The following is a 14,033-nucleotide window of genomic DNA, read 5'->3' on the forward strand; positions in this document are numbered from 1 at the left end:
TTTAATTGAGAAAAATATTTGTTCTAATATACAATAAATTTCTAAAGAAATAGTTAAATTTGCAACCAAACTGATGAATTTCCAACCGCAAATATTAAATGTCTAAAAAAAATTCACCAAAAATGAAACAGTTAAAATTTTAGTCGATAGAATTTATTTTCAATCGAATATTTGATTATAGAATGTTCATTTTTTACCAAAAAACTAAAATTTTCAAAAAATTGATCAGTTATTACCGAACAAAGATTAAATATCTGTATAAAAAAATTTTACAGAATGTTCAACATTAATTTTTAGTTTGAATAATTAATTTTCACCCTAAAAAAGTAGTTTATTACCAAAAAAAATGATGTACCTAAGAAATTGATTGCTAATTAAAAACGACAAATTTTTGATAATACAGATGAATTTTCAATTTAAAAAGTTGAACTTACAGCAAAAAATAAAGTACCCTAATTTTCAGATAAAGAAATATTTTTTAACTCAATGAAATCAATTTTTGAGGGAATAGTTAAATTTTGGAATAAATAAATGTATTTTTAACCAAAAAGATTAAACGCATTAAAAAAAATTTTTGACAACACATTTTACAATAGACAAAAATTGCTCTTCCAAAAAAGAGTGAAAACTGAATCAAATTTGTCACGAATAATGTTTTGATAGAACCCTTACTTTTTGATTAAAGTGTAAAACATGACATTTAAAATAAAAAATTCAATTTGTTCAAGAGCCTTGTTTGTATGCTCAAATTATAATTCGAGTTGATTCAAAATATATATGTGTATTAAAGCTAAGAAAGAAAAAAAACATTTCTAAAAAAATAACTTTTTTACATTTGTTTAAAAATAATTAAAAAGAATTTTTTTAAATAAATAATATCAATTGTGAGGCCGATCAGGAATATAATTTTCTTTAATTATAAACAATATATGTAATGCGATTTAACATAATGAGTTAAATTCATGTCGGTAGATCAAGAAAATAAATAAAATTATACATTTAGAATTAATATTTTAAGCCTTAAATAAATTCACATATTTTCAAAAATAAGAATTTTCTCAATAGGCAATCAATGAATAATAATAATACTTAATAAAATAAATCAATAAGAATAATAATTTTTTGATGCCTTTTTATTTTTTTTATACCATTATTTAAAATATTTTACTCTTTTGAAGAATTTACCTTTTCCCCACTTTTTTGAAGAAAATTCTCCTTTTTAAAAAATATTAACTGAATTCACAGAACCCAATAAATAATCCAAATATTTTTGGTTATAAATTTGGTTTAAATTGTTCTTTTTTGGCAGGAAATTAAGCTTCTTGGTTACATATTCAGATTTTTGTTTTGAAACTTCAATCTGTTGCTAGAATGTTGTAAACTTTTATTTCCATTTGTTTTTGTTAAAAATTTATTTCTTCGGATAAAAATTAAAATTTTATAAAAAGCCAATTCTTTTCCTTATAAACTAATTTTTGTTGCTAAAAACGTAATTACACAATTTTTCTTTTGAAATTTAAGTATCTTGTTTGAAAATTCGTTATTTCTCGGTTAAATAAAAAATTATTAGTTTCAAAAAATAATTATGATTTTAACCATAGAGATGAATTTTCAACTAAAAGAATTACTATTTTTTTAAACGAAGGTGCAATCTACTAAAATATATGAATATTTAAATCAAAGAAAAATTAAAAAAAGTTGGATTTTTAACCAAAAAAGATTTCAAGTTACTTGTCAACACAAAAAAAATAAATTTTTAACAAAAAGTAAATTATCTACGAAAATAGTTGAATTTGCTACAGCAAATATTCATTTTTTAAATTCTCTCATTTTTCCCGAGCCCATTTTTTATTTTCCCTGACCTTTAAAGTAATTGTGCGAGCAGTCAGATATTTGAAAAAAAAGTTTTTCTATTATTTTAAAAATCAAAACATTATACTTGATGTCATTTCAAATAAAAAACGTTAGTTTTTTTTAAATCTCAAGATTTCAAAAGAAGCAATTTTAACCATGTTTTTTGTAATTGAATTTTTTTTTCTCTCCGCGTCTTACCAAGTTTTGAAAAATAATTGAATTTTAATAAATGAAGACTTAGTTTTTCAAGTAACATATTTTTCACATCTCTACTTTTTACAATTTTGAAAATAACTAAATAATTTAAAAATATAATTGTTTGTGTAAAAAATGATTTCTTAACAAAAATTGTTCTAACGAAAAAAAAATCTTTCTGGCTGGAACTACAACTAAATGCTTGAATGTTGTACAATTTTGTTGACAATTTTTTTTTTGAGCAATTGATTACTTTGGTTAAAAATTGCTCTATTTTTGAAAAATCGTTTGTTTTTTTTTATAAATTTATTTTTGTAGCTGAAGAATTAATTACAACATTTTTAGTTGAAAATTCAGGTATTTTGATTGAAGATTCGTTGTTTCTAGGTTGAATGGAACTATTTTCCATTTGAGTTCAAATCTTTTTTAGGTAAAATTTCACCTATTACATTTATCGTTATGAATTAATTTTTCTAAATTATACTTAATTCAAGAAAAAATATTTGCAAGAATTATTTCAAATTTTACCCATGTAGTTAAATTTTCAACGAAAAGATTTAGTATTTATATAAAAGAAATATGCGTTCTACTAAAATAGATCAATATTTAAATTAAAAAGACAAATTTAAAAAAAGTAGAATTTTCATCAAAAAACGATTTCTGGTGACTTTTCAAAAACAAAATCTTATTTTAATCGGAAGTTAATTTTTTTAGAAAAATAGGTGAATTCAGAGCAAAAAGGAATGTTTTTTTAAAACAAAATTGTTGCATTTAAAAAAAATAATAATAAAATTTACAACTATAAAGCTAATCTTAAGAAAGAAGAAAATGAAAAAAAAATTCCAAGGCAACTGCATCACAAACAAAAAACTTAGTTAAGGCTTACTGCAAATCTTTATTTTAAAAATGCTCTTATTTTTCCCTAACCAACTTATAATATTCACTGATCATTAATTTTAGAGAGCTTTAATTAATTTTTTTAATTAAGAGAGCCTTAGCAAAAAAAAATTTTTGCTTACTTTTCCCTGACCAGTAAATCTACAATACAGTTTTTAAATTCTTAAAATTGAGTGTGTGGAATTTCTGACAATAAAATCAAGAATCCAACGACCTTTGGAAAACGAGAACATAATGTTCCTATTGAAATTTAAGAACAGATAAAAATTTTGTCCTAAAACAGAAAAGAAAACTTTTTCTTTTTTTGATAAAAATAAAAGCTGGGATTTTAGGAAAAGAGCATTGTGGTTTTTTTCTGTTCTTGTGTACTCATATTTTTTTTACCTTGAAAAGGGTGCTGAATGAGTGCTGAAACGTTTGTGATTATTTTTTACAAATGGTTTTATTGTGATTTGATAACAGTAAAAGTAAAAAATAAATCAAAAATAACTGAGTAGGCAGAAACAGCAGCAAAACCACGATGCTCACTTCTGACACCTGAGCCTTTATTTTTGTACAAAAAATAACATTTTTTATTTCTTATTTAGAAAAAAAATTAGTCTCTATTTTCAAAATTTTTCACAAATATTTTTTTTTATTGCAACTTGATGATAGTATAAATAAAGAAGAGATTTGGTTGGGATTTGGTTGGCGGCCTTACAATTTGTATTTCCTCTTTTTAATTTTCGTTTTCAAATTTCAAAAGAAAAATTTTATGGAGATTGTCCAAATTTGTTCGTTAAATTATTGGTTTAATTCGTAGTAATTCTGCACATTAATTTTATTATTCGACGTCAAATAGGATTTTCAATTTGATTTAAATTTAATTTTGTTTAATTCTTTTCTTATTATATCGTTTAAGTTCTTGAAAATCAACAAGAATTGTTTTATTTCCTTCATATTCCTTAAAATGTAGGTAATGCGTAAAAATCTTTTAAAATAAAATGCATTCTATAACATTAATTTCTTGCTTTATTTATTCCATTACATAATTATATTATTATTTCATATCAGGAAACATATTTCTAACGTGTTTTTTTCTTCATTTTTTAACTATTTATATACAGAGAGAAGTTAGGTAAAACCGTCGTTCTAGCAATGAGAGAGTGGCTGAACTTTAGTGTGGCGTCTACTTCAGATTCTGGGAACTAGTTACCCCGAACTTACACAGATAAACCGTTTCGAAATACGGGTGCTATATTTTCCTAAACTGCGCAAGCGCGGAACTATGCGGCAAGCGCTGCGTATTCAAAACGACTCGACTATAAAATGGGTAAAACGATTCGGCCTGTTCGGGGTAATGGTTATCCCGAATTAATTCTACACTTGGGCAGTACTGGTCATCGGTACTGCGCCGGTGGTAACAGTTGGTTGGGCAACTGACTTTCGCCCGGGACCATTAGTTTTAGCTGCTGCAAAATATTTTTCGTCTTCCTCCTTTGTGAGTACTCTAGGATTGTGTTTATCCACTGGCAACTTCTTATTTATTATCGCCACGTGTTTATCTAAATATAATCTATGAAAACCAGCTTTATCTTCATATCCATAGACGTTATGAAAATCATCTTCTTCCACCACAAATTTCTGGTTTGTTGGTACCTCTTTATAGACGGTTACAAAACGTCTGACATAACCTTCAGTTACTTCTTCATATACAATGCGTGTTAATCCACATTTTTCGGGAAATACGAAAGTACCCAGTTTGAAAAGCTCCTTATGGCGATTTCGGCTTAACACCAAGCCTTGCAAGCTTAATTCTGTTAAATAGAATACATTGATTAGTTTGATATTATAATCGTATATTATACCGGAAGAGTTTCTTTTTAAACTTTTGAGAAATTTTTGGGCAACAAATATTTAGGTGGCCTTGAGGGGCCTTGACCTTGACCTTGAGCACCTTGACCTTGAGACAATAATAGTTACGGTAAACAAGTATTCAAAAAATTCGTTCGCCCATTAATCCTCACAAGTTCAAAAAAAAATCGCCTTTGTACGATTTTAAAAATTTTAACCTTGACCTACTCAAAATTTATTCAATTCAAATTTGATAAAAATCCAAACTAAAAATTCTATTTAGCGTCCAATAATAAAATTGAAGCAAACTCCTGTTAAAAAAAGAACAAGAACCCAACGACGTAATTTGGACCACAACAAACAACCAAATTAAAACTACAAGTGCAATCTGAAAAAAAAACAAGAAAATTTTTTCTTTTAAATTAAAGATAAAATAAAATAACATTTTTGTGTACAAAAATAAAAAAGAGGAAAAAACTGAGAAGGCAAGCAACCACATCCCCTTCCATCTGTATTTTTTTTCTCTTGACTTTTTTATTTTTATGACTATGAAATCACAATAAAATAACATTCAAAATAAAAATAAAGAATAAAAAAAATAAGATTGCATTGCCAACGTTTAGCTATTTATACAGTACCCTTTTTGAGTCAAGAAAAAGCAAAGAGGTAGAAATTGACAGCACCGATGGTAATTCAATTGTTTATTTTTTTTCCATTTTCATTTTGAATATTATTTTATTGTAATTGGATAGTATAAAAAATGAAAAAGACAAAAAAAAGGAACGAGATGTGTATGGTTGCCTTCTCATTGTATTTCTTCTCATTTTGCTTTTCTCTTTTTTATTTTTGTTAAAAAATTTTTTTTCAGAACAATATTTTTTAAGAGGATCTTTTTTTAAATTACTCTAAGAAAATTTTATTTGTCTGTTTCATTTAAAATTCGTACCTTTTTGGAAGAACAATCAATTTTGAAACTTTATTTCATAAATTCGCAGTTGAAAATTTATATTTTTGAGTTCAAAATTTAGATATTCGGTTTGAATTCATCTTTTTTAGGCAAAAATTAATTTATTTAGTAACAAGTTTGTGTTTTTCAGTAGAAAATTAATATTTTTCAGTCAAGAATTTATTTTTCTGTTGAAAATGAATCTCTTTGGTTCAAACTTTTATTTAATTGAATATTTGCATTTTGGTATTACGGTTAGCTAATTCTGATTAAAACAAAATTAAAGATTAACAAATATTGTTTAAAAATATTTTCAATTACACTTTCCGTTGAGAATTTATCCTTTTTTTCAAAATTGAGCTTTAGAGTGAAAAATGCATTAATTTTCATGCCGAAAATATAACTATAATTTATGGAATAAAAATGTTAACTTTTAATTGTTGTTGTCAAAATTGAGCAATTTTGGTAAAAAAATTAGCGATATGTTTAAATATTAATCTATTTATTTAAAAAATGGACAGCCTGGTACAAAATTAAATTTTCTTTTTATACATTGAGATTTTTTTAAATGAACTATTTGGTTGAAAATTGACCTTATTTGGTAGAAACCTCAAATAGATTTGTAAAATTCACGTATTTTTTTGAATATTCGTATTTTTGGTAAAAAATTAAGTTTTTTTTTAAACACGTTCTTGGCTATGCATTTAACTATTTTGTTACAAATTCGACTTTTATGGTTTAATTAAAATGGTTGAAAGTTCATTTTCTTTATATTAAAAGGTATTTTTTTAACTAAAAAGGGTAAGATTTAAACCAGGAATGAAAAAGTTATATTTTCATTTAAAAAATTAATTATCAACACAAAAAAAAATAATTTTCTACGAGCTGAATTAAATTTGAAAAGAAATTGCATTTTTAACAAAATACATAAATCCACAGTCGATAGAATTCGTTTCCAAAAATGAAGATTTTTTGCCCAAAAAGACGAAATATTAACAAAATACATTAATTATTAACCAAACAATTTTATTTAATACCTGGAATCAAATCATTGAATTTTATACTAAAATATTTCATTTTTCAAGAAAATAGTTAAATTTTCAATAAAAAAGTTTCCAACGGAAAATGGAAGGTTCTGTTAGTAGAATTTCCTACCGGTTAAATTAAACAAAAAAAAGGAATTTTTTATCAAATAGTTAGATCCACCTCCAACAAGATAAATTTCCCAAAAAGAAGGTTAAGTTTCTACACAAAGACAAATTTTTAAACAAAGACAGGCATTTTATACGAAAAATAGAATTTTTTCTCTAGCAAAAAATTAATCTAGTACCCACCATTCTATTTTTTTAAATGTGTACGTCAATTTTTAACAAAATAGTAGAATTTTTATTTGAAAAATATAAGTTTCCACATAAAAAGATCATTTTTCAACGAAAAACGAAATAGTTATATTTTTAGTTTGCAACTTGAATTTTTAACATAAAACTGAATTTTCCCAATTAAATTAAACGAAAAAACAGCCAAAAAGACGAATTTCCGAAAAATAAAATTAAGCTTCTACTCAAATAGAAAAATTTTTAACAGAATAAATGAATTTTGAAACCGGCAAAACGATTTTTTAAGCGAAAAATTATAACGTTTGACTGTGCAATTTTCAATTTGACTTCAGGGAAATTTGTTATTTAACCACAAACTTACAATTTTTTGTTGCTAAATTTTTCCCTGATACCATTTTTTGTAAGACTTGGAAATTCATTAAAATAGGTCATTAATCAATGTAAAAACTGAATACAACTAATTTATTCGTGAGTTAAAATAAAATTTTTTTTTTAATAATGTTATAAATAAATTGATTAACAAAAGTCATTTTTTCGTGATTTGCATTGATAACATAATTTTGACCTGTAGCTTTTGTATAAATTATCTCAGATAATGATTTTGGCTTACAATAAGTTAAGAATAGCTAATGATTGCCAATTGTTTAAACAATTTTTATAAACAAGGGCACATTTTGACAACTTTTTGATGAAAAGGGTTGAGTTTTTTCTTGGAAGGTACTTAAAATGTTTTTTCTACGATTCCTTGCTATCATATTTTTTGCAGTGACCAAAAGTTTTTTTAAACATTAAAAAAAAATTTAAGATTCATGAAGAATTTTGGTTTATTATCGGCAAAAAAATCCTTGTTCTCATATATCAGGTCACTATAAACATATGACAGCAAGGATTCTTTTTCGAAATATTTCGCATTGATTCCGAAAAAAATTAAACCTATTCATGAAAAAATGGTCAAAATGTGTATTTGTTTATGAAAATCGTTTAAATAATTATGATTTTTGGTCACTATTAAAAATATGATAGCATAGATTCTTTTTCGAGGTGTTTTGAATTAATTCCGCAAAAAAATCAAGCCTATTAATATAAAAATGGTCAAAATGCGCATTTGTTTATAGAAATTGTTTAAATAATTAACAATTTTTAGTCACAATGCAAAATATGAATTATCAAAGAGTCTTAGGAAAAACATTTAAGTTGATTTCGCAAAAAAATCAAGCCTTTTCATCATAAAATTGTCAAAATGAGCATTTGTTTATTAAAATTGTTTACATAATTAACATTTTTTTTCGCTGTAAAAAAATTATAGCAAAGAGTCTCAGGAAACAGGTTTAAAGTTGATTTCACAAAAAAGTCAAGCCTTTCATCAAAAAATTGTCAGAATTTGCATTTGTTTATAAAGATTGTTTACATAATTAACATTGTTCGTTATCTATAAAAAACATGATAGCAAGAACTCTTAGGCTAAAAATTTGAAATTGATTCCCCCCTAAAAAAAAATCAAGTCTTTTCATCATAAACTTTTTAAAATGTGCATTTTTTAAATAAAAATTGTTTAAATAATTGGCAATCATTAGCTATTCTTAACTTTTTTAAGCGCACATCATTATCTGAGATACTTTATACAAAATTCATTGGTCAAAATTAGGTAATAATTGAAAATCATGAAAAAATTACGTTTGTTAATTAATTTGTTTATAATATCATTAAAGAATTTTTTATTACTTTAACAAAATAATAAATTATTTGCACTTGGTTTTTACATTACACTGATTTTTGTCCAAAAATGAATCTTTAAATAGAAAAGATAAATTTTTCATTAAAAATTTCAATTTTCGTTCGATAGTGATTTGACACTGATCAATTTTTTCCATCTGAAGATGAATTTAAAAAAAGGTTAATTCTCAACATAAAGTGTAATTAATGATATTTTAACAGAAAAAGATTTTGATTTATTTGGATTTTTTAAATTTTATTTAAATCAAAAACAGTTTTACGCAATACAAAAATAGGAATGTTCAATAAAATAACAGTATGAACCCAAGAGCTGAATTTCCCACAATAAACAAAATGTTTAAGTTATAATATATTTTTTGACTTTAAAATATGATCTTTTAACAGAATGCCTGAATTTTCAAATCAAAATGATTAATTTGAACCAAATATTTAAATTTTTATTTGAAAAATATACATTTTTAACCACAAATATAATGTTCACAGAACAAAAATGTTTCTTAGCGAAACAGTGTCATTTTCAACAAATGAATTAAATTTTTGATTGAATAATAGAAATTTTCAACAAAAGAAAAATTGAAACGAGAATTCGAGCAGAGAAAATTTTTCTGAAAAGGAAAGAAAAACTATATATTCTTTAAAAAGGGAAAACGAGGAAAGCTGAACCATAATTATTTAAAAATTTAAGTATTGAGTTAACAAATAAATGATTTTTTCGAAAATTCAACTATTTAAAAAAAAAATTTTCGTGATCAGAAGTTTCACTCACTATGGAAGAATTTATTAAAAACGCGAAAAAATACAGAAAAACGTTAAATCCTGGTATAGCACATTGTTTTCCTCTAAAGAAAAGGTTAAAATTAAAAAGAAAGTCAAAAAAAAAATGATAGCATTTCCAGAAAGTTATTTGCAGTTTTTTAAATTTATTTGCAGAAAGCTGGAAAATGTACTCAAAAATAATTTTATTAGATACATAATAATTATCAATATATTCACCAATAGAGTTAAAGATGACCAGCAGGATGAAAACCAAACTGTGAACGATATTCATTTTTTCAAAGTTAACCAAAAACTGAAAAAAATATTTTTGGGGAATTTGCTTAACACATTTCTCAAAAATTTGTTAATTCACGATAACAAATATACTATAGTCATCACCTAAAATAGTTTCAGCATCAATCTTTTGTCTTTCTCAAGTATTAGAATGCCATTAGTAATGCTCAAGGAAAAAAGAATAAAAAATAAATTTGTTTTTAATTTGACATAGTTTTTTCATTTTCCCTGAGAAAATAGTTAGATTCTCTCGAAACCTTTTCAAATTCATAAAAAGCATTTTTACATTCTCATCAGAGAAGGTATTAGATTTGTGTAAAATTTTCTCCCCCCCCCCCCAGTTTTTGGATTGGCCTTTGGTACACTCGTTCAGTGTCCTAAACTAAATGTCAAGTTCGTTAGCCAGCCATTTTGGATAAAAATGCAAAAAGTGGGCACATTTTAAATATTTTTGAGACAACTTTTTCCAAAATTCAAAAATTCTCTGTACCTTTCTTCATAGCACTTGAAAAGTAAAATTTTAATTTTCGAAAACCCTGCAAGATTATCATAACAACTTTTTGAATTTTTCGAAAAATTGATAATTCAAATTTTGATTAAACAAAGTGATAAAAAATTGTATTTTGTTGTCAAACTATGCAAAATAGGAAAAAAAAATATCAGACAAAGATTATGCACCAAAAAAAATATCTACAAATTTGTTATCAATCATTTTTTATAGGAGACGTAGTTTTTGTTTTATTTATAAAAAACGGTAAATAAATATAATATTTAAAAAATACTGAAATGTTCTATTTTCAATTAGTTTAAAAAATTTTAATATAACTATTCCAAAAGAAACTTATTTAAACTATCCACTTTCAAAATAAATCAGTTCTGCATTTTGTATAATCATGATTCAATAAATTCAAAAATGAGCTTGAAATTAATCAGGGAAAAATTAAAGAAACTTCAAAAGAATTTGATCAAATGCCTCCAAATTTAGGGTGAGCTTAAAAGACTTCAATATGAATAAAATAAAAACTTTATCGAATGAATAGAATTGAGTAAATTTAGAGTAATGTACAAAAATTTAAGATAAACTAATAATTATTTAGGGTGAAGTCAAAATGAATTGCAAACAATATTTTCAAATTTTTTTTTAAATGGGACAATGAAATTTCGTCTGTTTTAATATCAATTTTTTCGCTAAAGCCGAAGGAGCTTTAACGAAAGAGAATTCACAATAATCAAATTACTGTTGTCAATACTTTTACCTTTAGTTTTAAATAGTCTGTGCAGAAAAGTCGATTACTTAGCGATTGATTGAAATTATTCTGATAGAATCTACAGAAAAGAATGACCAATAAATTTTCATTTTCATTTAAAATAATTAGATTATGTCTTGTAAAGAATAATTAAGTCAAGGTATAATCAATTTGATAGATTTCGATGACAGTAATGCAATAGAATAGAGCCTTTCGAGGATGAAATTTTGTAAATTCTTATAATTTGATAGTAACTATTTAAAAATTTTCATTTTTATATTTTACTATCAAACGGACAATAAGATTTAGGAAAAGTTCAGATTTCATTTTAAACGGTTAATTCTAAGTTTTCAAGATTTTAAAACAGTTTTTTTGGATTCATTTTTTTTATATGAGAAAAGGAAGGTAAATTAAAGTTACAAAAGGTTTCAAGAGAATGAAAAAAATGTCTGGAGATTTCCAAAAAAATTTGATATAACTTTTAATTTAAGAATATTAACTTTAGGATAATGTTCTAACAGATTTTGATGTACTGCCAAAAAAATTTCGAAAAAGAATCTGGAAGTCTATACGACAAATTTTATTTTCGTTAAGAAATTTTAAGAAAAAAGTTAACACATTTAGATATCTTAGAAATATTTAAAAAAATAAGGGTAAATTTGAAAATTATAAAAGCTTTGATTGTGAGGAAAATTTTAAGTTATTTTCTTGAAGATTTGAGCGCACTTTTTTATTTTGCAGAATTAAAACAAAATTGCAGCTTCCAACATTTTTAAGTTTAAAAAAATTAACTAAAATTATAAGTTGCAAATAAATTCCAGTAATTTTGATGAATTTGTTTAAAATTTAACTTTTTATCATAACTATTTTCATGAAATTTAGCTAAGATTTAAGAGGAAAAGGGAATTTTAATTATACTTGTTTTTAAATTAAACATCGAATAACTTTATATTAAGTTAAAAAATAAACGTTGTTAAAAATGATTTATAAAATCGAGAAAAATATTTTATCGTTATTTACAACTAGTTATGGAAAAGAAATCGAGTTCAACTTTCCAAAAAAATATTTTGCAATTTTCATTGTTTATTTAAGAATGGTTTTTAGGGTTTAATGGTTTTCTTTTTCACTCTAGGTAAAAGTTTAAACTATTGTTTAATCCTAATGCTGTAGGGCTTACTTTATTCCTTAAAATATTCGCTGCAAATCTCATTGGCACGTTTTTATGTTAAAAACTTTTATTTAGGGATTATAAAATCATTATTTTTTTAAACAATAGTTCTTCACAAAAAAATTTTTCTAAATAAAAACGTACCAATGACATTTTCAGAGAATCTTTTAAGAAATAAAATATAAGCGCTACAGTATTAGAATTAAATAAGAATTGCAAGTTTTACCAAAAGGGAAAAATAAAAACATCAAATTCTAAATATTAATTGTCAAATGAAGAAAACCCGAAATATTTTTTTCAAAACTTCACCTCGAATTCTTTTAAAAAATTAGTTACAATTAACATAAGCATATTTTTCTTGATTTTAAAAATCATTTTTAAACAGATTAATTTTTTAAGTTGTAATAACATATGATAATATTAATAAGTATTAATTATAATAAATCTGATACTAATTAATAAATAATAAATCAAATTGCTTTCATTAAAAAACATAATATGTTTATTAAAATATTTGAAAATCCAAAATGAATTTAAAAGCATAAACAAAAAATATTATAATAAATATATATACAAAAATTTTTAATGACCTTCAAATAATTGCAATTGTTTTTGAAGATCACAATCTTTTTTTCTGCAATTTGAAAATAATTAAAAATAAGTAAAAATATCATAAAAAATAAGCAATGAAAGTTTGTTTGTATTGTAAAATTTTATACCACGAATTTTTTAATAGGTATTAATAATTTAATTGATTAAAGTTGTAATAAAAAACATTGGAAACTATTTTAAACTTATTAAATCAATATTTCTTTATTCCCTAAATATAATAAAATATAGTAAAATATTTTCATAACAAAATATTTTCAATGTTTGAATTTTCTAAAATTGTTGGAATTTAAAATTAAAATAATTTTAAAACTATATATTTCTTGATGAAAATTTCATTGATTTTTATTTTTAATTTCATTCAGTAATCTTAGAAACTTTAAACATTAAGAATGTTTTGCATAGAAATATTTGATTATTAAATTTCTCAAAACAAATAATATTTATTTCCGAAAAATAAAATTTCCTCCTAATAAATTTCCTGAATAGCAAAATTCCCGAAGAATAAAATTTCTAAATGAAAAATTTCCCGACAGAAAATTTACTAATTATAAAATATACAATTTTTAAATTTCCCTCATTAGAGCAATTAGAATTTTTTATAAATATCATGTATTCTTTAAAAATACAGTTGAATATTTTATATTAAGAAACATATTTTCAATGATTAAAGTTTTTAAAGGCATTGCTAGAATTTCAAATAACAATAATAAAAAATAAATTCTGGAAGAAACTGTTTTCAATAATTATTGATTTGGATTTAAACAATAATTTTAGGAGCTTCAAATTAAAAATACTTTTAATAGAAATATTTGATAGTTTAAATTTGCAAATGTAAATAAATGTTATTTAATGTGTTCAAATTTTATATGAATACAGTGTTTCTACTTTTATTATTTATTTATTTAATATTCTGTATTTTTATATATTATGTATTTATAATAAATTAATTCTTGTTCAGAAATACAATTTTTTATTCAAAAACTTTATTAATTTTGATTTATTCCATAAATCCTATTCCTCATAATATAAATACTTCAAAATATTTGACATGTTTGTAAAAATATATAAATTTTTTTATAACACAATTAATTTTTATAAACGTCTTAAAACGAAACAAAGTAGATTATTTTTAATCTATAAAAAAAATATTAATGTTTATA

This window comes from Belonocnema kinseyi, chromosome 7, assembly GCF_010883055.1.
Source record: "Belonocnema kinseyi isolate 2016_QV_RU_SX_M_011 chromosome 7, B_treatae_v1, whole genome shotgun sequence".
Lineage (NCBI taxonomy): Eukaryota > Metazoa > Arthropoda > Insecta > Hymenoptera > Cynipidae > Belonocnema > Belonocnema kinseyi.